Source organism: Dasypus novemcinctus, chromosome 7, assembly GCF_030445035.2.
Source record: "Dasypus novemcinctus isolate mDasNov1 chromosome 7, mDasNov1.1.hap2, whole genome shotgun sequence".
Classification (NCBI taxonomy): Eukaryota; Metazoa; Chordata; class Mammalia; order Cingulata; family Dasypodidae; genus Dasypus; species Dasypus novemcinctus.
Genome location: NC_080679.1, coordinates 100480354 through 100504796, shown reverse-complemented (window position 1 = coordinate 100504796; position 24443 = coordinate 100480354). Strand labels below are relative to the sequence as shown.

Genomic DNA, 24443 nt, shown 5'->3' with positions numbered 1-24443 from the left:
GAAGCTGAGACTTAAACCCAGGTGTGTCTGTCAACAAAGGCCAAGGTTATTCAACAGAACACACAGGCACTCATAAAATGTTTGGTCACCAGAAAGTGGAACAGCTACAGATTTGTATGTACTCTGGAAGGATGTCTTAAAGGTAAAAGATTCAGAAAAATGTAATCCCAGGTACAAAAATACTTTGAGAAAAGCAGATGTGGCTCAAGTGATAGGGCTTCTGCCTACCATATGGGAGGACCTGGGTTCGATCCCTGGGGCCTCCTGGTGAAAAAGAAGAGAAAACATGCCTGCATGGTGAGCCAGTGCCCATGTGGTGAGCCAAGTGCCCACGTGGTGAACTGAGTGTCGACTTGGTGAGCTGAGTGCCCATGTGGTGAGCCGAGTGCCCACGTGAGTGCCCACGTGGTGAACTGAGTACCCACACAGTGAACCAATTGCCCATATGGTGAGCCAGTGCCCCACATGGCAAGCCAAGTGCCCATGCCGCGAGCTGAATGGCCACATGGTGAGCCAGTGCCTGTGTAAGTGAGTCAGGCAGCTAGATGATGAGGCACAAAAGAGAGATGAGGGGGAGAGTCAAGGTGAAGTTCAGCAGAGACCAGGAACTAAGATGGCGCAACTGGCAGGGAACCTCTGTCCATATTAGAGGTCCCCAGGATCGAATTTCAATGAATCCTAGAGGAGAAGGATGAGGAGAGAAGACAAAAAGAGAAGTAGATACAGAAGTTCACAAAATGAATAGACACAAACAGTAAAAACAGCAGGGAGGGGGAGAGGAAGGGAAGAAAAAAGAAATACAAATAAAAAAAAACACTTTGAAAATGAAAAGTGCTGTATAAATGCAAAGTGTCAGTGTTATTAATATTGTTCATCTCAGACACATAAGAAAATGAATCATGTATAATTCCTCTATTTCTTCTTCAGTAGGAGTATAGCAGAGCAGTTGCCCATTAATCCTTACCCTGTTAAAACAATAACTGCTATCCAGGTAATACATTGGAATTAATGTGTAATTAAAGAAAATTATCATCCACTTGGCTATGAAATAGGAATAGCAGTATTTCAAGTTAATATATATTCTAGGTTTATCAATGTTTCAGATCAGGGAACTCTGCTAAAATTTTTATAATTTAGGGAGGTATCAAATCATGTATTAAAAATGAAAGCACAAAGAGCTTTATATCTGTAAAAGCATTTGTTGTAATATCAATAGGGTGTCATATTTGTCTTCAACATTTAGATAATGTCTTCCTGACAACCACTGCTTAAAGAAAACAGGCCTTGGGAATAGGAGAAGTATGTTTTTCCTGGATTTCCCCCTTTTGTCATGTTTTTTTGGTGGTGTGATGCACTGAGATGACGCTGCGAGGCTGAGGGATAATCTGTGGGGCTCATCACGTCACCTTGGCACCAGCCCATGGGCACCAGCAGCCAGAGCCTTGGTTTCATTCTAAAAGGAGTAGAAGGATGTCAAGAAGGTCACGGCCCCCAACTTGTGACCACTCTACTAGATAGGATCTCTCTATACACGTGCATGAAGCATATTTTAAATCCTCCAGTGAAGTTCTCCAAATGACGCTGTCCATTTTAAGCGCTTTCTAATGCAAGTGTGCAGTCTCTGAAACAGAGCCCACAAGCACTTCACAGCAAAAATTGTCTAAGAAATTGCTTTCATTTTAAATTGTCCCAGCCACAGTCAACATATTTAGTTTGATGACCTAAAGGTCCAGTCACAAAACAGATTTACCGCATTGGTTCAGACAAAGAAATTTAATGAAAGGTTCCCACAGAAGTGTGCACAGGATTAAAGAACAAACGACACTACAACAGTGGAAAGCCATGACCACCGCTTAGCTGAATGATTAGAGAAAGAAACGGTGTGATGTGAGTGCTCCCTGGAGGAGGCAGTCATGGAGGAAGCGGTGCCTGTTGGGATCTGCGTCTGTGAGACGTGCAGTGCCTAACAGAGATGCCGCGCTGAAGCATGCGCAGAGCAGGAAGGAACGCCCCACCGTGGCCCAGGCTCCTGCCGGGCCTCCTGTGGGGCAGCCCAGCTGGAAGTCAGCTGATGCTGGAACCTGGGCGGTGCAGGAGGCGGGCAGCAGGGTCACCTGCCTGTGGCCTAGAGCGGGATTTGGTGGAGGTGGAGCTGGTGAAAAATGAGCATCATGATGAAGGGAAGTTTGTTTCAACAGCCCATGCCTGGTCTATTTTGTAGGATCTCAAGTTTAGATTGTATTTCACATCTCTCTGAACTGTATCTTTGAAAAATGTCTAAAATATTTCATTTCCTTTATTATTAATACTGGGTCTTAGGGAGAGAGCTGTGGATTCAGGAAAAATAACATTCAGCACTGATGAGAAGAGTCACAAGTCCTAGGGGCTCTTGTGGCTACTTAGAAGTCTTTGTATTCATCTCTTGTCAGCTCTGATTTTATTAGCTGTTCTATGTTGCCTCAGGCTCCTAACTCACCCCTCAAGGTTTTGATCCAAGTATGTTTCCTATTTCAAGGACACACTTAACGCAGATTATATAAGGACTTGGTCACTAGACAACATAATGCAGAAAAGTTTCTCACTTTGGGGTCTGACAACCTTGGAGCATTTGTGGGTTCTGGGGGTTTTTGAGTCTTCTATAAGAAATTAAAAATGCTTCTTTTATTTAGACAACAATAAAACTTTAATATGGACATATTCTGGGTCATCTGAATGACCGTCTACATTTGCATTTAAGCAAATACATTTGTATTTGTTAGTATCAGATAGGACAACTTTAAATATGGAAGGTTCTTAAGAAAAACTCAGGGTAGACTTAATTTGACACCAGGACATTATTTACATTTAAAGACCCAGTGCCTACAGGGCGGCTCTTGAGGAAGGGAAAGTGGTAAGAGAATCCAAGCACCAGGCAGACCAGGGAAGTAAACGCTTGCTGAGTTCAAAAGGACCTGTGGCCACATACATATTCTCATTTAGATGGCAACTTAGCTGTAGCAGAACATCATAAGCATATTAATTTAATGTTATTAGGTTGAATTCTGTTGCTTTTATAGTTCTGGTTGTATTTATTTATAAATGTTCTTTGGTTGGATAGATTAAGGTCAATGAGTCTAAGTATCTTGTGTCTCATTTTATGTTGGTTGTTTTCTAAGGAACCCACTAATAATGATAGTTAAAGTTAACACTGAGGGACTCAAGGGAACATTTCTGTTTAAAAAGGTGGGCACGTAACAAGTTGGAAACTGCTATGTGGAGAAAAGGAGGGAAGGGAATTAGACTGGTAATCTCAGCCTCAGTTTACTTATTTAGGGGAGGAAAGAAGGAAGGCAGGAAGGAAAGGATTTTTTCAAAAACTCTTTTACGCCTAAAATCTATAACTTTATGAATATTCACCCCAGGAACTCACGAGGTTGTCTATGATTTAGTGTCACATATCTCGGAATTTAGGAAACAGTTACATTATATTAGCCAACCAATTCATGCTTTCTAGTTAGGGACTCTTTCGTAAGGTATCCAAGGGTGGTGCTTCTATTTCTGCAATAAACAAGTAGCATAGTGAACCCTCATAAATATTTGCTGACTAATTTTCTGAAATATTATTTCCATTGGTTGAAAATGTTTATGTTTCTTCCTTCCAAGTCCGCACTGCTCTGCCTCTCTAAGATTGTGGATTATGAATGCAACACTTCTATGGTCCTCTTTGGGTGGGGAGGAACTACCGTGGATTTCCAGTGACAGTTTTTCCATTGGGCAGAAAAGGTTGTCTTCTCTGTGCAGAGAATTTATGTCAACACTCATGGCGATTGCATGCATGTGGGAAAACCAGGTAATGGTGTCTTACCAGGTATAAATGCATTGGTCAGTTCTTTAGCCAGGGGTTATAAAACAATATGTAAGTGAGGGCTCATCTGATTTCACATGAGCATGTGTGCATGCTGCAGTGCCCTGTGTTCTCAGCGAGGTAACACCGTGTGTCCTTATAAATCCGCAAGTGTAGAACCACTTCTAACACTTCTGAAGTTGTGGTCATAGGACAGACAACGTCCACCGCTGCTGCTCACTTATTCCTCTAAGAGAGTTCATCAGAGGTTAGAGATAATCCAAATAACAGCTCATTAATAATTTGGAACTGGCATTGAAATGTGTTCTCCAGTTTCTCTCCTGCCAAGTGACCTTTCTACTTGTTTGCTTTAGGATTATGTAAAAAGGATTCCGCATTCTGGAAATTAGGATTCCAGAGCAGTGTTACTCCTCCCTAACTCTTCTCACTTCCCTCTCCCCATGCCAACCCAGTTGCCCTGGTTAGCATGAAAATTCACGAAGAAACAGCCAAAAAAACTGCCTTGGGTAAGTGGTGGCCAACACCAAGCTCAAGTCGACCCAGACTCAGTAACCCAGGTTGCAAGGAAGCCTTCAAAGGAGGTGGCTGTGAATTTTTTCCTAAGAAGAATGTTGAGGTGGATTGATGTGGTCAGACTGCATCTGGCAGAAAACACCAGAAGGAAATTAGGTTTTCCCTGTCAAACATAAAGCTTTCAAATGACCTCTCCCTCCCACAACAAACCTCTCAATTAGCAAAACCCAGGAATTCTAACCTATCCCTGCCTACCAATCAGTGCAGTAACTTTACAAATCACTAATCTCCAAGCCTGTTTGCTAAAGTCCAACAGTGCCTACCCCAGCAAAACCCTCCACAAACAAACCATGCCTGGCTTGTGAGTTAGGTGAAGTTGGTTACTTTCTAGACACAGGTGAAAGTTTCAGCTGCTAAAACACATGTCATTTTTCCTCCTTGAGGCCTTTTCTTCACCAGGAGCCCCCCCTCCACTCTCAGAGAAGCCACCCTCTCACCAGGTCATGCAACGCCTCTCGGAGTCTCATGACAAGAGATGTGCCCTGAGCTCAGAACTCCATCTGAATTTGCTGGTATCCCTGGGGCCTGGGGAGCCGAGAGGCTAAGGTTGGAAGAAAGAGAGGTAAGGGGGTCCTGAGACTAGCCCAGGTTGATTAGGCGCATGAACCATTTTCCTTTGTGAATAAAGCTAATCAGTTTCATAACCCCTTTTCCAAACAACCCAAGCATCTTCGAGTATTTTACGCTTCAGTTGTATGCTGTCGGTGTCCAGTTATTTTTGTTCTGATTTCTTTTACAACCACAATTTAGACATTAGTTTTATTACTATTTTATATGGTGTTTATAAAGTATCTGTATAAAATTACCTACTTATTTATCAGCTTTTCTGTTCACTATTCCTTGCATGTCAGGCATTCCTTTTGGGCTCCTTTTCCTCCTTCCTTTAGAAATTCTGTTAGGGAAGTTCTGTTGATAGGAAACTCTCTCCAGTTTTATTTATCAGAAAATGTATTTGTTTTATTCTCTTCCCTAAAATATAGCTTCATTGGGTATTGTCGGTTAACAGTTATTTCCTCTTAGCACTTTGAGAATAACTTGTCTTCTGACTTCAGTTGTTGCTTTTGAGAAATTTGCTGTCAGTCTCTTGATCCTTTGTTGAGGATTGTTTCTTTTCTTTGGCTACCTTAATATAATATTGTCATTTCCTTTAGTGTCCTGGGTATGGATTGCTTTGTCTTAATTCTGCTTGGTATATATTATATTTCCTTCACCTTTAGATTGGTGTCTTTCTTTAGTACTAGAAAAACCCATTATGCTTTGTAAATTGTCTCTCTCTTCCATTCCTTCTATTCTCTCTAGAATTTCCACTGGACTAGTGCTCACCTTAAGTCTCTTAAGATCATTTTATTATTTTCCATTTCCTTTTATCTTTCCCTCTGCTTTGTTCTGGTCACTTTTATTTTCAGATCTCTTATCAGATAAGTAATTCTCTCTTCAATTTTCTAATCTGTGGTTTAACCCATCCATGGAGTTTTTTAATGTCAAGGATTTTTTTTCTCCTAAAACTTCTCTTTGGCTAGTTTACAAACCCTCAGCATTTTTAAAGGCTATTTTGTTGTTCATTTTTATTCCGTATGTTATTACACAAAATAATTGTTTTACAGTTATCTGAGAATACCAATACTTTACTAATTCTCTTGTTTCTGCCACTTCTCATGTTGCCCTCTTTTCTTGTGTTTTGAGGAATTTTTGAAAGCGTATATTTATTCAGTTTAGAGTATTATTATTATTATTTTGAACCATAAAGAGGGACTTTTTGACATGCCTATAACTTGATTGTAACTTTAGCTGTTTCTTTTGATGACATAGTTTATGTTTAAATTGCAGCTTTAATAGTAAAAGGAACTAGTTCTCAATTATATCTACAGGGCTATATTGTTCTTTATTTTGGGAAACTCCACTTCCATCTTATCTTATTTAAGATAATATTACAGATTTCCCATTCGATTGGGAGTAACACCCAGATGTCATCTTTTACTCTCATTTCTTGTGGCATCTCTCTGGTCACATTCTTGGTATAGACCTGTAATTTGTATCAGTGTTTCTCAGAGTGTGCTTCTTGCATTTTGCTCCAGAATCATTTGAAGAGATGGTTAAAAGTGCAGATTTCTGGGCCCAAAATTAGAATCTCTGAGAAGGGGCAACCACGAATCCATTAACTTTTAAAAAATTGCATGTATTTATTGGAGTAAAGAGTACATTCACGTTTAAAAAATTCAAAATGTACTGAAGGATATGTAGTAAAGTGTTTTCCTCCCACCCATCTCCCAACCATCCCGTCCTCTTCCCCAGAAGTGTGCCTTGTTTCATGGGTATTTTTCCAGATTATCTGCATAGACAAGAAACTGCATACGTATCTTCTTCTCCCCATCACTTATTACACAAACGATAGCACACTATACTCATGGTTTCTCTACCTTTTTTTTTCATGTGCCAATATACCTTAGAAATCGTTCCATTTTGGCATATCAGGAATGTCCTTATTCTTTTTCCTATAGCTGCATAGGTTCTCATGCATAAACATGCTGTAATTTACTTAACAAGTACCTTATCAATAGACATTTATATTGTTTTCCATCTTTTTAATAAGAACAATACGGTAGTGACTAAACTATGTATATCATTTCCCACATTGTGCACGTGTATCTGAAGAATGTATTTTTTATTTTGATTAATATAGTCAAACTATATTCCATATAGGTTAGTAAAATTCACCAGTGAAATGATCTTGGCCTGTTGATTTCTTTTTTGTCAAGTTATTAATTATTAATTCAATTTCTTTAATAGAGATAGAGCTTTTCAGGTTATCTGCTTCTTGTGTGAGGTTTTTTCCTCTTTTTTTTTTAATTTGGGAAGGTGTAGTTTATAGAAAAATCATGCTTTTGTGAGTTTTGGTAGTTTGTCTAATTTATAGCATTTTTTGAGGGCTTTTCTCCAAAGAAAGAGCTGAAGCTTAGAGGAAGGCTGTCCTTCCTGGGTCAGTGCATAAGTTTCAGGATCAGCTGCCCTACCACGAGAGGGACCCAGTGCTCAGTCTTCTAATTCCAGAGGTCTTAGCAGCATCTGCCTCCAGTGTAACTCTGTCTTGTGTATGTGCTTGCTACTTACCTTTTTCTTTTCCTTCCCCTTTCTTTCTTTTTTAAAATGTAATAAACTATTTTTAAAGAGGTTTTAGATTACAGAAGAGTTATATTGAAAGTATAAGGGATTCCCATATACACCACCCTCTCCCCCTCCCACATCTTCCCTTATTAATAACATCTTACAACAGTATAGTACGTTTGTTACAATTGATGAATAAATATTGAAGCTTTGCTACTAACTGAGGTCTGTAGTTTACATTGTGGTTTACATTTAATTCCAGTGCCCTAAAAATGCCCTATGTTCCACCTATTATTTCCTCCATCTCCTCTCAGAACCTCTGGTAACCACTATCTTTATATCAATGTTACATGTTCTTCATTATTACAATGTTAATAAGTTTACTTTGTCCATGATTGCATTCTCCCTTTATGTTTGTACATTCCTCAACTTGAGGATTTTGGGATGGCGATGCCTGCACTGCCTCAGATTAAGAGGGGGCTTAGATCTTATTGGGTGGATAGAAGGAACTGGTTTGCTTGCAGTTATAGATACTCTCTGTATTGGGGCTGGGGATTGTCCATCATTATCATTTTGTTTGTTTACCTGGGTGAGTCTGATGAACTGGAGTTGGCCACAACTCTTCTGAGATTCAGGGCTCAACTGGCATATGAACAGACCAAAGGTCTGTGTAAGTCTCTGAGACATATATTTCAAGTGTATAGTGCTAATTACAGGCTAAAATAAATGAGGTAAAAGAATCATGTGTAGGGAAGTTATAAATGAGTCTAATTTTGTTACTTCGGGGAAATAGGTTGTCATATATTCTAAGATATGGCCCGCCAACAGGGTGCTGATTTCAAGGGATTGTGTGCCTTGCCTTTAGTGTCTGAGTATCTTTAGGACCCTCCGGAGCACCCCTATTAGAAGCTTTGTTTACAGTGGCAGTTAGTGAGATTTGCCTGAGACATACATAAGTATAATCTCAGGAATGATGTCCCAAATCATTTTGAAATCTTGTACCTGTAAAACTTTTTTGTGTTTAATGTTTCCCCCTTTTGGTTGAGGTCTTTTTACAAATACACCACTTGTTGCTTTTTGGTAGTAATCCCTCAGTGCCAGTGAGGCTCATGCCTGGGAGTTATGTCCCACACCAGGCTAGGGATGGGGCAGGGGAAGGTAGTGTGTTTATTTGCTGAGTTTGGCTTAAAGAGAGACCACATTTGACTAACAAGGAGGTTTTCACTTAGACAATAGTTATTATTAGGCTAAGTTTCAATTTGACAAGAATAAGGTTCATAATTACATGTATTAATATTGAGGGCTTGGCATATTGGTCTATTATCTTTTTATTAGGCACTGCCTATGTGCTCAAGAGATTCTTGACCCTCTATTTGAGAACATAGCAGGACTACCCAGGATGGGAGTTAAATATTTTGTTGTTTATTATGTGGATTTCCACCCACTGAGATAACATCCTTCCCAATTTCTGGAGAAAGAGTACAGCCTGCCATTCCCTACTCTGCCATCTTGGATAGGGAGAGTTCAAGTCTTGTTTTGTCCTTCATATCTGGGTGTTGCTTTCCTCTTTTTATCTTGAGGGAAGGCAACTCAAAAGTTAATGGCACACCTTAAAGGGCAAATCCATTTCTTGGAACAGCAAGTTCTGAGTGAATGAGGGGCTGCGAGAGCATCCTTGATCTTGTCTTAGCTTGAGTTGTCCCAGAAGTGGACCCTGAGACAAATGCTTAAGTGTTAGTCATGTACTTGGGAGTCTCCTTCCCTCCCTCCCTCCCCTTTGCTCTTTCTTTCTTTTTCCCTTTCTCTTTCTTTTCCTCTTTCTCTCTGTCTCTGTCTTTCTTTGTCTGTCTTCCTTTTCTTCCTCCCTACCCTTTCTCTCCCCCCTCCTTTCCTTCCTTCTTTCTTTTTGTGTGTGCATGTGTGTACATTCCCTTAGGACACTTTCTTTACTTTTTTTTTGGTGGTCAGAAATGCATTATAGGGAAGCGGACTTGGCCCAATGGATAGGGTGTCTGCCCACCACATGGAAGGTCCGCGGTTCAAACCGGGAGCCTCCTTGACCTGTGTGGAGCTGACCCGTGCACAGTGCTGATGCGTGCAAGGAGTGTTGTGCCATATAGGGGTGTCCCCCGTGTAGGGGAACCCTACACGCAAAAGGAGTGTGCCGTGTAAGGAGAGCCACCCAGCGCGAAAGAAAGTGCAGCCTGCCCAAGAATGGCACCACACACATGGAGGCTGACACAACAAGATGATGCAACAAAAAAGAAACACAGATTCCCAGTGCCGCTGATAAGGATAGAAGCAGTCACAGAAGAACACACAGTGAATGGACACAGAGAGCAGACAACTTGGTGGGGGGAAGGGGAGAGAATAAATAAAAAATAAATCTTAAAAAAAAAAAAAAAGAAATGCATTATAAGTTATGTTTGTTCTGTTTAAACAGGATCTTGTTTTATTATAGCCGGAGCACCTCTTGCAGCATGTTCTTGAAGCAGAAAATTCAAATGACTGCTTTGTAGGATGCCCCAGTTCCATGTCTTTTCTCCATTACAGTTTACTTATGCCTGAGTATAGACTGAACCCTGGAGCTAGTCTTGGCATATGTGGTATAATAATACTTTAATACATAGCATTTCACTTACTACACAATGGTTTTTTTTAAATGTATTGATTACCCTCAGGTCACTGGCCAAAGTTGTGTCTTCAAAATACAAAACTACATAGGCAAATGGCTGTTTTTTAAAGAAAAAATTTGGACCCCATTTTGTGAATTTAAGCCCTTTAAAAGATATGTCTTCAAGTGATATATAGCATTCAGCTGGTTATTTAAAAGGAAAACAACAAGCCATTATCTACAAAAATTTTTGGCTCTTTCCACTTGATCGTGATTGCTGTTGTTTGCTTCTTGAAAACCAACTAGGTCTGTGTCTTAAAATTTGCTTTTTATACCTGGTCATGCCTACCGTGTAATAAATTTTTCTGGAATGGAGTAACATTTCTCCAACCGGCTAATACTTGATGGAGATCTGGATATAGCATTTAGTGATGTGTCTTCTGATAGCATTTGAAATCTACTGATAGGTCAGTCATTAATTAATAGAGCAAGTTGTGTGGTCCAAGCCATAGATCCAAATCATGTACTTCAGGGATATTTTCTGAAAACTGATTCCTTGTCTTGGTTCAAATCATTGGTGCCACATCTCCTTCCACATTGTGGTTGAGCAGCTGCTGCAATTACACAAGAAAGCTTGACAAGGATGGTAAGCGGAGATGGAATTGGGTTATATTTGGCAGTCATCAAAGCAGTCTTTAAAGTTTTTGCCTCATCTTGATAGAGACTATTGAAAAAAATGTGTAAGGTACTAAACATTCCCAATGAATAGCAGTAAGAGGATCTTTGAATGTAAAACGTTTCCTAAATTTTCTCTTTTCAAAAATAACCTTTCAGAACAAGTCACAATTTCTTGGCAGCAATTATAGAGCCTTGTAATGGTTGTAGGTAAGAAAACTATTCACTGCTCAGGTGCTTAAGGACACACAAATGAGGAAACCATCGCCTGCCTTTTATTTTCTTTTGCTCTGTTCTGATTCTTGCCTAATGATCTGATCCCTTTGATTGTACACTGGAAGAAAATCTGATGAGAATTGTTTAGGCCACCTGCCCCAACCTCACAAATGAGAGTAAGGAAGAATTCACCTGGGGAATTTCATCTCTTGTCTGATGAAAAATGATGAATAATTTCTGATTGCTTGAAATGTGATATTGAGTAGGTGAATGGCAATGTGCATGTGGTTTTTTGGGATCAATTGCATTCATCCTTTGCAATGAATTATGCATATAGGGGATCCTTCAAACTCAAAGAAGTCCTCTACTTGCTATCTCCTGGGGACATGTAAGGCAAGAATGGCCAAACCCAGATGTGTAGGAAAGTGCCAGAAAAAAGCCATCTCCTCTATATGCTAAGACCCCTCACAGAAAAAACTAACCTAAGAGTTCTAGCAGAAGAAATTATTTAGGGCATAAACAATTTTTTCCAAGCTTGAGAATATTCAAACTATAACAAGCAGGAATTTTCTTGGGAGTGTGGTCTGAAGGAATTAGAATAAGCACCAGGCCTGAGTGGTCATCTGCATGCATCTTCTACCCTGTACTTTCTCTAGAGACTTGGTCTTGAAGCTCTGTCTGAAAATTCAGACAGAGGATACAATGAGATTCTTTCTACAGAGGTATAAAAGAAATAAGCAGCATGAGTTTCTTCCTCCTGGGTTTTGACTGGAGACAGTTCTTAAGCCAAGGGGCTACATCTCCAATTATGTAACAGCAAGTGTATCTATTGGGTGGGGGAAATGACCTTTTTTATTAAACTTGTAATTTTGAACTTTCAAACTTACAGGACAGTTAAAAAATATTAATAATGTGGTCTCTATACAGAGAACTCCAACATACCCCTATTACCCTACCAGGTACCCAGACCCCCCAATTTTAACATTTTGCCACATTTGCTATATCATTATATCTAGTCATCTATATGTCTATCATCCATCTCTGAATACTTGAGTGTAAGTTGTATATACCATGCTCCTTGGCATTAATACTGCCATGTACATTTCCTAATAACAAGGATATTTACTTTATTTTATTTAAAATTTTAAAAATGATTTAATTATTTATCCCTTCCCCCCTCATTGTTTTGTGCCCGTTGTCTGTTCTCTGCGTCCATTCACTGTGTGTTCTTCTGTGTCTGCTTTTCTTCTCTTTAAAAGAGGCGGCACCAGGAACTGATCCTGGGACCTTCTGGAGTGGGAGAGAGGTGCTCAATCTCTTGCACCCCCTCAGCTCCCTGATCTGTGTCACTTACTGTCTCTCCTCTGTGGCTTTTTTTGTTGTGTCATCTTCCTGCGCCAGCTTTCCCCGAGGACCAGCTTGCCTTCACCAGGAGGCCCTGGGAATCAAACCCTGAACCTCCTATGTGGTAGGTGGGAGCCCAATAGCTTGAGCTATATCCGCTTCCCATGCTATTCACTTTAAATGCAGCTATGAAGTTCAAGACAGCTCAGGGTAATTTTATCCAGCTTTCCACTTGGGGCTCTGTGTCTTCAGAGCAGAGAACCTATATAGTTCATCTCTGCATCTTTTACTCCTAATTCAATGCCTACTTCAAGGTAGGAGCTCTATAAAGGTTGACTGTGAGTGTGTGTCAGCTAAGAACCTGTCAGGGGCCAGCGTATCTGGGAAATGCACAGGGACAGCATGGGGCGCTGGCTGCCCAACACCAATATTGCCTCATTCTTCTTTGTTCCAATGTCTCAGTCCTCCTTGATACCATTTTCCTTTTGTCAGTGAAACACCTATCTTGTTTCTTCTTGCTCCCCTATACTTTTGCTTCTGTTCCATCCCAGACCTCTACATCTGGGCCAGAAGCCTGGATGCTGTTGGCCCTAGACGTACAGACAGTGACTGCGTCCCCTCCTGCCTGTATGCCCCTGAGTGGTGTTTGGGCTTGGACTCCGAGCAGCTTGAGACAAGCCTGTGCCTTTCTCTGCCTTGGATTTACTTAGGACTTGGCCAGAAGCTTTGTTGCACCCTTGAGGCCCTTGCTGAGGATTTAGTTTGTGCTGTTCTGTTGATCTGTCCTCCACTCCCACTATCAAAATGGCAATCTCCAGATGTACTGCATTTGTTGTGTTCTAGTAAAAGCAAAAAAACAAAACTTTTAAAATGCCTTTTAGAAGGAAAGGAGAAGGAGAAACATCTCTCGCTGCTTTAATTTGGACATCTAAGTGGTCTGGCTTGTGTCTGATAGCCATACTATAATGAGGCTGTATGTAGGCAAACAGCCACAGATTAATCAATCAAGGAAGGATAAAAGCTAGGCATCCATTCTAGGTACCTAGCAAGCTCAGTTTACACCTGGAGATAAAGTTCAAGGTGCTTGCTCAAAACGAAAGGGTTCTCCTTCTAGAGGAGAAGTTAGGCCTGGTCCCACTGAGTGATGGCAGGGGTGGATGACACGGGAGGGAGGAGTGCCAGCTGCATTCCTGCTCCCCATTCCTATCACTGGACATCCCACCAGGTGGTTCTACCTGGGGACAAGAGGCCTTTGTATTAAGTCTGGGTCTTTCTTGCACTGAGTTTGTAGCTAGTAAAGGTTAGTGAGCCTGAGGACCTCTTTAAGACTTGTGCCTGCCTACAGCCTCCTACGTACCTAAAAGCCTGTTATCTCAAATGTCTACAACATCAGTCATAATGATACCTTCCTGTGTTCATTTGTTTAGATCTGCCACACTTCTGCCTGCTGTTGGCAACCCTCCTGGGCTAGGCTGCTCATTAATCACATGGATGTTGTGAGTATTATGTTAACAAGTGAGTGTAGAGATGATATTTTGATCCTTACCACGTGAGCTACTCATGCTTAGTAAAATTATATTAGACCGTTGTGATACGGAGTTGCATTAATCGCAGGGATAATGCTGCTTGCTCATTGGTTAAATACTGTGGTTTCAGTATCTTCCCCTAATCATATCGACCTTTTATGAAAGAACTTTCCACCCAAAGCTGTGTCTTCAAATGTTGCAACTTGAAGGCGGTTGCTGATCTTAATTTGGGATTCTGAATTCATTTTGTCTCATAAGCTTGACTGTTACAGCTTTCTTGATGTTGTGAACATGAATGTGCTTCCAATAGCTTTGAGCCCTAATCTTGTAGTTCTGTTCACTGAAGATAAGTAGAGATTTATTTTTCTCCTCTGGGTCACCAATGGGTATAAATAACTCCTTTAATTGTTCAGGCAGACCAGGTGAGAAGAAAGGAGGTGAAAAAGAGAGAGAACAAAAAAAGAAATAGTAAATATGAGAAAAGTAAAGAGAAGGGAGAGAAGAAAGGAAGTGGAGCGTTTTGAGAAGGTGATATAGTCCTCCCTGTACTTCAGGACTGCAAGTCCCCTGCATGGTAATTTGTAAACCAAGAGTTAGAAAGGCTGGTCTGCAGGCCCCCAGTAGGAAGCCTGTCTGAATGGCCAACTGGTGGCTTCTCTGCTCCCTAAATTGGATGATGAAAGGATGGGAGAATTGTCAGTGATCAGGGAGATGAGAGTGGGGAATTCCTCAGTCTGAAGTTAGTCTCTCTTGAGACTTGAAGAGTCACACAGATAATCTCCCAGCACGGGGCAAAGGGTGTTCTGTCCAGCCATGTTTTGGGGGGAAATAATAGCTAGAGGCATAATGAGAAGCCAGAAAGAACCGATGATGAAAATACTTCTTTCAAAGAGAGCTACATCTCAGCAGGGTCCATAGAAACAGAGAATCTTAGAGTGGACAGGACTCTAAGCTGTTGTGTTTGTCTCAGCTTTTTGATCTATAGATAAGAAAACTGAGACCAAGAGAGAAGGGGCTTGCTCAGAGTGAAGCAGGTAGCCAAGCTGTGTATCCTGTTGCTACGCAGCCTTCTCTGGACACAGAATAACAGTCAATGCAAGGCTGCATTTTAAGAAATCAAATGTAATAGGGCAGGCAAGAACTTGATTCATTGCATACTTAACACAGAATCATGCCCAGAATGGATTTCATCTCCTTGAGGTCTTGAAAGCTTGAGTTTTCCAGGGCTGTGCCAGACTCCTGGTCGGGACCGAGCAGAAGCAGCATCCCAGACAGAGCGAGGCAGCCAGGTAGACTACCTTCCATGTACCATGATCTGTGTTCTGTTTGGGCAAAAGGAAGGGGACTTAGTAAGGTATATAGGTAGAAGAAGATTCCGTGTGTTTTTTTCCTTCACGAAAGGGGTCAGATGCAGCTTGAATTTTTCAGTGCAAGGCAACCCCAGTGTGTGCTGGAAGAAGCCCTGCATTTTAGCTGCTTCCTCTTTGCTGCCTATGGGAAGGAACTCCTTGGCAGTTACACACTGAGGAGAAAGGTTTTGAAACTCTTTTAGAGCTGCTTTTTGAAGAGAGTTACTGCTAAAGACTCGGGACAACTTATTTCTGACTTATTTCCGTCTTACAGATGTGCAGTTTGTTAACTGCACTTGGCCCTGCCCCCATTAAATTAGACTTCCACTCTGTGTAGCTTTTAGAAAGAATTGCCAGGGCTCTGCTTCATTGCTCCTTCACAGGCAGCTTTGCATAACACTTTGGTAGCAAACGTCAGAACAGAACACTGAAACTTATGATTATAGTCTGTGAAGAGCCCCTGTGCTTCTGTGGACTGATGCTTTTGTTTATTTTTAAAATTTTCGTTGGTATGTTTCATGGTAGCCGCAGAAGCAAGTGCAATTATGGATCAGGAACTTTATTGCTTATTATATTTATATTTCTTAATTATTTTTATAATTTTTTTTCACTTGATTCTAGATCCCAAGTAACTTAAATGAGTTGTAGCCTCTCATTTTTATGAGCGTCTGAGTTGTTTCCTCCTTAGCTAAACTTAACGAGGCTTAAAGGGTCTTGCAGTCTCTTATTCAGGAAGGTGAATTTTTTTTGGCTAGAGAGATTCTGAAGTGCAAAGTAGCCTTGGTAAATTGGGGTTGTGTGGTCGGTTTGAGGAGGGGCATGACTGCAGGTTACCATTGATAATCACTGGCCACCAAGCAGGGAACCTTGTTTTTGCATCTTCTTTTTCTTTTTAGGTGCTGCAAGAGTCATCTGGGGACTGCTCATCAGGGAGGATAGAATGTATTGACTCCATTTAGGGCTGTTGGATGACCAGGGCACTGGGTGGCACCTGATAGGACTGTCATGGAAGCCATCTGTCCCATTTCTTGTGGCCATAGCACTGTGGTGACTCTTTCCATTCTCCTTTGTCCTGTGTTTAGGATTCTTTTGTTTCTGTTTATTCCGCATAACCTTGCACTTCCCCCTCCCCTTCTCATAACAGTGCTCACAGCTTGACTCTGGTATTATCAAAGCTGTAGCTAGAACATAGAGTGCCTTTGTGCAATTTAGGAAAAGGCGGCCCCTCCACACAGGCCAATTAGCAAGAGTGGCCCTGCTGCCCCCTGCCCCACCCTGCCCCCACTCCACAAAGAGCTTGGCAAGCAGACCACAGGACTTTATTTCAGCCCTCACCCCTCTTTCGCCCCCTCCAGCAAGCCACAACCTATATGGTGGTCTTAGAGATTTGTTACCCTTAATCTGTAATTGAAGAAATTGGGCTCAGAGAGGCCAAATACCTTTTCTGAGGTCTCAGATCTAAAGAGTAGTGGAATTTGGGATTTGAGTCCATGTCTATCTGATTTCAAAGGCAATGTTCTTACTATGAAAACCTCAGGCATTTAAGTTTTTTTTCTTTTAATTCAAGAGAAGACGATGAATGTTCTGTTTTGTTGTTGTTGTTGAGGAAATAGTCATTGAAACCCTTTATCCAGTATGAATCCATTTCATTTCAAGACCATAACTGGACATTGTGGTTGATTTCTCCTCTGTTTAAGAAACAAATGGAGAATATTCTTAGGAACCATGCAAAGTGAGTAGGTTTCAAGAGTGTCAGAATCACCAAGTAAAAATACATTCAAAAGTTAGTCTACAAGGTACGGTTCTTGGTGCATTGCTGCAGGATTAATCAAACTCCTTGGGACATTTGTTTTGATCAGCTTTGACCTTTTGCACCTTCTGCTCTAGGTTAGGATAAGGGATAAATGGCATTGGGAAAATGTCCCCTCTGCCTTCACTGTGCCTTGGTCTCAGCTTTGAGAGGCCTAGACAAATGTGAGCTAAAAGAGTAAGGTAAAAAAAAAAACAAAACCATTCAGCAAATATTTATCGGATGCCTATTTGGTGCCAGACTCTAGAGATATAGTGAGCAAAACACAGCCGATGCTGTGCGGTGGGGGGTGGGGATACTGGGAGATGGAAAAGAAGCAAAGAAATAAATATGTTTCTAAGTGCTGTGCCAAAAACTAACGCAGGGAGGGGGAATAGGGTATACTGGGGGATGAGTTTTCAAAGAAACAGGGTCAGGAAAAGCCTTTCTAATGAAGGGACATTTGAGAAGAACCCCTGGGGAAGCTGGAGAGAGAGCCTTGTGGCCTGAGTGGGGAGAGAAGTAATGGAGAGAACTCCAGTCAGCTCCTCCCTGTGGCTCTTCTCTGGGGACACATCTTACAGCCCTCCCTGATTCTGATTTATAGGTTGGATAACGTCATTGGTATCATAGTTTTATGAAGTAGCTGCTCCTAAATGGGATTATGCATATAATGTACTTTATTAAAGCAGTGGTTTATTAAGCACCAAAGTCACTATTCTCATATTTCTATTATGTAGAATTCTGACTTTAAAAGAAAAATAACAAAAAAGACTCCAAACCACCAAACTCTTTACTACTACTAAGATATTTAGAGGTCCAGAAAAACGATTCCTCGGCGGGTGGGAATGCCACAAATGTAGAGTTGTTTTACCGCCCCTGCATTTCAGATGGCTAGAATGAAATAAAAGCAGGTTTGCTTGAGGAAAGATTTGAATCAATGATAAAACTTGAAATTATGCCAGCACCTCCATTCTCTCACAATGTGTGATGTGGCAGAGGGCAAAGCTGGTTTAGGAGGGGACAAGGGAGTGCTTTGGCTTTGCCTTAGCCAAATGTGGAAGTCAGCCAGGATACCTTGAGAAGCCGGGCAGTGCGGTCTGTGTTGTGTCATTATCTACCAGGCCTCGTCTACTCCTTCAAGACCTCTGGGGGAGGGGTCCTAGAATAAAAGGTATTGATAAAGTCAAGGCTAAGAATATGCCAACTTAATAAGCTGATATCCTCATATTTTTATACCAAATTTATTTTGGAATCATGGAAAAAGATCAACGCAGACTCCCTTACACTGCTCCAAAGTAAACTGTATTTTGTAAGTTTTTCTGGTTCCTTTAATTTAAAAAAATACTGTTTAGTGAGTTTTTGTGTGTTGTTGATCAAGATCGAGAAATAACAAACTGAACTTCAAGGCAACAAAGGTATTTATTTGGGGTCTTAGAATTTCAGTTCGGGGAGCATAGATTCAGGTAGCCACCCAAACGTGTCCTGTCTTGGCACTTTCCAGACAAGGGTTTTAAAGAAAAAGATTACATAAGTTGTTTATCATTTGGGGATAGTCAGGGTGCTGTAAAGGTTCTTCAAGTTAGATAGTTTATTGATTTCTTTATCTTTTGGTTTGTTTGCAGACTCCAGATCTCCTTAGGGCTTTGGGGAGCACCATTGCTAGAGGCTTTGCATACTTTGGCAGTTTGTGATATCTGGCTGAGATTTGCCCATAAAAGTAACTTCCTGAATGGCCTCCCCACTCCATTCTTAAATAGTAATTCTATTTTGTTTTATTTCTTTTCGGTTGTATATTTAAAGATGTATATATCTAAATAAATGTAAATGTACTTATATACATTTCAACATATTTCTGTGGAGGTTTAAAAAATTTTTTTTTAATAATAAATGACAAACATCAGAAATTAAATGAGAGAAAACTTACAGGGCACCAGAATTGAGGTATCTTATCGCACTTTAGGGGCAGCTTCCTTCATTCTCCCTGCCACCTCTCCGTGCCCCCTGCACAGACCAGGCTAGGTGGCCCTTTGCTGAGTTCCTAGAGTATCTTATGTGTACCTTAGTCCTGGTAATCGCCAAGAGTTAATTCAGCCTCTGTCATCCTCCACCAGACCCTGGGTTTCTGGAAGGCTGACGTCCTATCCCTGAGTTGAGACTCTCCAGCATTTGGCATGGTGCATGACATGTGAGAGGGGCTCAGTGTATGTTTCCTGAATAAATGAATGAATGAGTTATTAAGATGTACATGGTAATCAAAGCAAAAAGAGGAATATATTGTTTATTCAGTTTGTAACCGGATTTTGTTGAGATTCTTGACTATGCTGCAGATATGAATTTCAAGAGCATGTCGGGTAAGTTAGGCCAGTAATTTATTAAGGTAGGGAGGGAAGAGAAATGGGAGAAAATAACAGATCATGGGTCCCAGGTAGAGAGGAAGGGGCTGAAGATTGATAAAGCAGGCTGATTTACAGACTACAGTTCACCATTATAGATTATAAATGCCCAGGTTTTACCCGCATGCTGATCATGCGGGTGGACACAGTGAGAGCAGGGCACAGAAGGCAGAAACAGGTCAGGACCAGCACCAGAGCTGGCACCGGGACAAAACGAAGGCAACAGCAGAAGAGCTTGGCGCTTGCTTTTTAAACCATTAATTATTCTGCCCCTTTGCTAACGGCAGGGGAGGATTTCCAACTGTTTGCTGTTTTGATTGGTTATCCCACCCATCAATCCCCTAGGAGGGCCCAATTATAGAGTCCTTGGGGGAATATCTGAGGTTTCTCCTGGCTTCTGGAGGAAATCTTGTTCTAAATGGCAGAATCTTATGGGGGAGTCTCCTAGCAGCCATCTTGGGGTAATTGATGTCCATGTGGACCCTTATCCAAAGAGCCAAGCCTGAAATAGGATTTTTGGGGCCCTTTTATACAGAGGATGTAGGAGTGGGGAGTCAACCAGTGCTTTTATGCAAAAAGGACTTTCTTTGTTAGTTTCTTAGAGTTGTGTCTGTCTGAGTGCCAGATAGGTTTTGAATGAACATACCCCCACATTCCAGGTAAGCTTGAATTAACACACCCCCACACTCCAGGTAAGCTTGAATTCACATATCCCCCACTTTCTGTCTGGATATAAGTTCGAATACACATTCAGCCTGCATCCTCCCTGATTGTTCAAAGCCTATAGCGCCTATATCACTTAATTGGCTTTCCAGGAACTAGGCAAACTTGGATATAGAAATAGATAAGTTTGAATTCATGCACAGGCCATATTATGCCCAGTAGCTCTTTCCACCCAGCACATGAAGTAAAGAGCACTGGCTTATTACTGGTCATGCGCATGGGTTTACAGAAGAGGATTTTAAAGACCTCAGAAGCAGGTGCTCAGATTTCTCTGAAATGATGCTAGCAGCACTTTATTTTCTGCTGTGATAGTCTCTTTTCTCTTACACATGTATGAAAACAGTATACACCAGTACATTGGTCTTTTGCTCTGGTTACCAGGAAGTCTAGAGCTAAATGTAAATCTTAACTCATCCATTCATTTATTCAGTACACACACCTTGAGTCCCTATTACATGTCAAACACTGTGCAAATTGCTGGAGATTCTGAGTCAAGGACAAGGAGTCAGCCTTCCATCAAAGCGGTTCACGGTCCAACTGGGGAAGGAATGGTTTATTACCTCCTCGAACCCCTTCCTTTGGACTCTTGCCCTGGAAGGCGAGAGCTCAGTCTTTCCCATGTATAACCATCCTCCACTGAACTGATTAGAACTAGAAAGGCAGCAGCTCCCTTCCTCTCAGGTGTAGACAAAGGCTGCTCTTGTCCTAGGCAAAGGGCCTTTTGTGATTTGATTAGCACACAGGCTGGCCTGTGCTGATTTTCAGATGGAGACCATCAGATATAATCTGCCGCCTCATTAGGTTGACACTGTTCCTGCCCTCTCTTGTAATAATGTCACAAGAGCTCTTAATAATTGTAGGTAAATGCTGTAAGCATGCATTGTAGAGGTAACCCAGGGTCAACGGCAACAGATACTCAGAAAAGCAATTGTTTTCTCATTCCCTACACTGTTTAAAATATAACAAGTCAAGAGGTAGACTCATTGGGCAAGTTTAAATATTGGAGGGGAAGAACATGCTGCAGTATAACTATTTTATGTCTGATTCGAATTTGCAGTTTTTCACAATCAAGGAGGCAATGAAATAAAAGAACTCATTTGTTCTAGGGAAGAGAAGGTAGAGAGAGGCCCTCAAGTATCTGAAGGTATAGAATATGGATAGTATTTATGAACTCATCTCCATCTCCAATGAAAACAGGGGAAATAAAAAGCTTACATTGATTCAAAGAGGAATTAGATTAGACTGTAAAAGAACTTCCTGACTGGGTGGGAGAGTGGAGTAGGTGTAACTAGGTTTTTGTCTTTTAAGAGTAGGCAGTTATTTTCTTTACTGTAATTGGGTTCCAGATACTGTTTATTGTATCTGCATGCTAATTCACAAAAGTTAATTTGTAATATGTAAGCTGCCTTCAGAGACCCATATGGATACGTCAGGAATTGACAGTCTCCAAAGCAGTGGTGGTGAAGGACTGGGGACACAGAGTGTTTGGCTTGGTTCTCTGTAGCTTGCACCATCTTCTCTGTGGGTCAGAGCTTGGTGAGACTAAGGTTAAGAGTGAGCACGAGGCTCAATGCTTTCTGGGATGCGGGACTCCCTTAAAGAACCAAAGCGTGTGCGTGTCTTCAGAGTAGCAGTATCTAGAAACTGCAAGGTGGAGAGACTTCTTTCTGTCCGTATGGCTCTCTGACATGGATTAGTGTCATTCCTCTGATAAGTAAAGCCCAGAGAAAGTAAGTGAGAGAAGTGCATTAAAAAGCTGCTTTGACAGGGAGCAGAGGCGTCCAGCCAGGGGTGGGCAGCTGGATTCTTGACCCCCAGGGAGCTAGATCTGACTCACTCCTGCTGGGCCAGGAGGGCCAATGTCCACCCCGTGCTCTTAGAATCAAGTAAGTTCTTTAAACGCATCCTTGCTTTTAGAATACTTCTGGAGCATTTTCTTTTAATTCCCCACACTCTCTGAAAATAAGGTTTTCCCTAACTTTTATGATTGGGTGACCAAGAAAACAAATGCTGATTCTGAACCTGTAGCCTATTAGCCTGGCGAATCTCAGTGAAACCTGGGATTACAACACGCATTCTTTCTCCATCCTTAGGCGGCCTTTTTCTCCAGAGAGAACTCTTCTCCATTTGCCCTACCTTTGATTGTTAGCTAGGCCTAAAAGATGAGAAAAATCTGCAGTTCAAAAAATAAACAAATGTATTGTTAGAAGAGGGTTTAGCCAAAACATAAAACTATGCTATTTATTTCCTGTTTGCAAATTTGACTTTGTTTATTTGTTTATTTAGTACCTCCCAGTGTGATGCTAGATGCTGGGCATAGCAGTAAACAAAGTTGCTGCCCAGGTGTGGGAGGCAAACAAAATCTTGTCAGGTAGTGGTAAGTGATGAAAAAATAAATAAGGCAAGATTAGAAGATAGAGAGGAATGGGGTGGGTGGTACTATTTTAGATAAGATGGTGAGGGAAGTCTTTATGAGTAAAAGACATTTGGGCAGAGATCTCATGAATCCCAGGGAGTGATCCATATAACTGGCTGATGGGGGGGGGGGGGGGTGCATTCCAGGAAGAAGCATGGCATGTGCAAAGGTCCTGAGGCAGAAATGTACACAGTATATTCTCATGGAGTAGGGAGGGGAGAGAAATCAGAGCTCAATTTGTTTTGCCCTGAAAGGGAGCAGTGTTCCATCTGTTTATGCTAGTCCTGCCCTGCAGTTTTTGACTGAGAACATTTATATGTTATCAGTCAGATAATGAACCTCTGGAAAACATTGTGGAACATGTTTGCTGGTTTAATTGCACAGACTTGTCACTCTTGACAGTTTGTCAATTAAGGAATTTAAAGGGAATGTGCAAAGGAATTTTGAATGTTTGCAGTTTATTATTAGGCTTACCACTAGACTTCATTTTATTTAGCTGCTATATTTTAAATGAATAAATACAGTGACTAGAGGCTTTTTGCCTATTTATTATTTAAATAGTAATACCTGAGCATGGTAAAATGTAAATATCACAAAAAGATATTTAGTAAAAGCAAATCTGTCCTGTCTGCTGGTATGTCTCTTTAGAAGTAACACCTGTTAGCAGGTATTTGAATAATGTTTCAAGAATGTAAATACCTCCCTCTCTTTATAAAAAATTAAATAGTTATAACTTTACACATTGTTCTGCATCTTGCAGATCTTGGGGCTCTTCCATATCCATACACATGGAGTTGCCTCATTCTTGTTTACATTCATATATGTGGTATAAAAATACCACAGTATAATCCCTGCATTGATGGACATTAAAAGTTTTCATACTGTTGCTATAACATCAATACTTGGGATGAAAATCTTTGTGCATTCTACTGTTTGCACATTTATAAGTGTATCTATAGGAAAAATTCCTAGAAATGGATAGGAGGGAAAAGGAGAAATGTATATTTTAAATTTTGATAAAATATTGCAAAATGATAGCAATTTATATTTCCACCACCAATGGCTGGCAGTTCCTTGTTTTCTCAATTACTTACCAACACAGTGGTTTTTGTGTGAGAGTTTTGTTTTGTTTTGTTTTTTTGTCTTTGCAATATGTTAGGTGAAAAATGACACTTCATTGTAGCTTAATTTGCATTTTTCTTATGAATGAGATTGAATTTAGAAATATGCAATATTGTATTTTTGGTCATGCAAAGAATCTGCTTGACACTGATTCTTTGAAATATGTGGAGAATTCCTTGGTTGCCCAGAATGTGATTAATTTACATAGGTGTCTTGTGGGCTTAAAAAAGAACGTGAATTCTGTTTTTTGGGAGCAGGGTCTTATACTTATTTTTGGATTACCCTTGCCAGTTCTTTCACATTATCTGTATAGCCCTATTGAATTTTACCTGTGTGTTGCCTCTGATCATTTTTCTTAGAAGAAACCATCTACCACTCTGATGGTGGGTTCATCCCTTGTTCTTGAAGTTGTCGGCTCTCTCACTTTCCATTTCTGTAGACTACGTGGTTAGAGACACCATAGTTATTTCTTATTTCTTCTTTTTAAGTAGGAAGTAGTCCTCTTGGTTTCTGATATTAATATTGCTACACCAGCCCTTTTATTTCAGTTGATATTTAGTTGGTTTATCTTTTTCATATTTTCTTTATTCTTCATATGTTTTATATCATTTTGTTCTAGAAATATTTGAAAACCACATATAAGTGAATCATGTTTGTAAATCCATTAAGTTTTAAGGGAGTTCTGTTCTAAGTGCATTTAATAAGGCCATAATTTTTGAATACTGATATACTAGAGTTTATTTCTAACATTTTA

At 40.7% G+C, this 24443-nt stretch overlaps 1 protein-coding gene across 4 annotated transcripts in view; it reads left to right on the top strand.

The window, feature by feature from the left end:
• Positions 1-24443, top strand: part of LYPD6B (LY6/PLAUR domain containing 6B) — a 186210-nt gene that overhangs the window by 74595 nt on the left and 87172 nt on the right. The window contains exon 2 of one of the 4 annotated variants that reach the window (XM_058300940.2): positions 13796-13864. The exons of the other annotated variants lie outside the window; for them this stretch is intronic. The gene's annotated coding sequence lies outside the window, so the exon portion shown is untranslated. The remainder of the gene's footprint in view (positions 1-13795; positions 13865-24443) is intronic. 4 annotated transcript variants of the gene reach the window in all.